We start from the raw sequence: 1,589 nt of genomic DNA, 5'->3' as shown, positions 1-1,589 counted from the left end.
CTCATCTGTTTTATTTGCTATACTCTTTGCATTGTAATAGATACCCTTGAGCACTGCCAAACTCTTTTTTAAAATTTTCTAACCTTTGTTTCCTCTGTCTTCCAGACTTATCCATTAATTTTCTGCCTTCCATTTTCATTTCTGATTTTGTCCCAACTGAGCCTACCCTCAGGTCCCCATTCCCCTGCCATAAAGGCCTGCTACCCGACCCGAACACAACGGGACCTGACGACATGTGTCAGGTCCGGGTCGGCTCGGGTCACACTTCTGGGTCCGGCATTTGGGCTCGGGTCGGGTTTCTTTCGCAGACCTTTACCCTGCCAAACTAATTTAAACCTTCCCCAACAGCACTAGTAAGGAACTCAGTCCCAGCTTTGTTCAGATGCATCCCGTCCGGCCTGTACAGGTCCCATCTCCCCCAGAGCCAGTCCCAATGTCCCTGGAATCTAAAGACCTCCCTCCTGCACTATTTTTCCAGCTATACATTCATCTGTCTTATCCTTCTATTTCTAAACTCACTTGCACGTGGCACTGGGAGTAATCCTGAGATTACTACTTTTGAGGTCCTGCTTGCTAATTTCCTACCTAACTCCTTTAGTTCTGACTGCAAGACTTCTTTCTCCCTATGTCGTTGGTTCCGATGTGCACCATGACTGCTGGCTGTGCACCCTCCCCCTTCAGGATGCTCTGCAGCTGCTCAGTGACATGCTTGACCCTGGCACCAGGGAGGCAACACACCATCCTGGATTCACATCTGTGGCCACAGAAATGCCTGTCTGTTCCCCTGACTATTGAATCATCCTATCACTATGGTTCTTCCAGTCTTCCTGGTACCCCCTTGTGCAGCTGAGCCACCTATGGTGCCATGGCTTGGCTCTGGCTGCACTTCCCAGATGAAGCATCATTGTCCTCAATATTCAGAACTGAATACCTGTTGGAAAGTGAGATGTACTCAAGGGTGTCCTAACTACCTGCCTGATTCTTTTTGGCTGCCTGGTGGTCACCCATTCCCTCTCTCCCTGCATACTCTTAAGCTGTGGGGTGACCACATCTATAAATGTGCTATCCACCTTTATGAAAGAGAATTTGATTAGAATGGACTAAGAACTTTGCAGTCAGGTATGTGTGTTCCATTTGGATGGGTGACTTAAAATTACCAGCAACAACTGAAAGATCTATAAGGAGTTTTTAAAAACTGATCCTGGACACAAAAGAAAACCATTTCAACTGGTGCTATTGAGCCTGATATTAAATAACAGCTAATGATGGCAGAGCAGGTCTGAGTCAGAGATCACTTTAGTAACAGTGACCATAATATGGTAAAGTTTAAGGTCAGACTTATGATAGACAAAAGGATGAGTACAGTTGAAACAATGAAGGGAATTTTTAACTACCACCCATCTGTTTCTCGCCTGAAAAATGGGATATACTTGACTGCAAAGTTCTTAGTCCAGTCACTCATCCTGACTTAGTGGTCTATGGTAGACATTGTTATTGTTATTTTTCCTACCATTGTGTCTCTCATCATCATACACAGGGATTCCACCTTATCCACATGCAGGCCAAATTGAGTCACCTCCATTATAGTC

The sequence above is a fragment of the Heterodontus francisci genome, chromosome 5 (genome assembly GCF_036365525.1).
Source record: "Heterodontus francisci isolate sHetFra1 chromosome 5, sHetFra1.hap1, whole genome shotgun sequence".
Classification (NCBI taxonomy): domain Eukaryota; kingdom Metazoa; phylum Chordata; class Chondrichthyes; order Heterodontiformes; family Heterodontidae; genus Heterodontus; species Heterodontus francisci.
The sequence above is the reverse complement of the archived record's forward strand: the minus strand, read 5'-3'. Positions refer to the sequence as shown.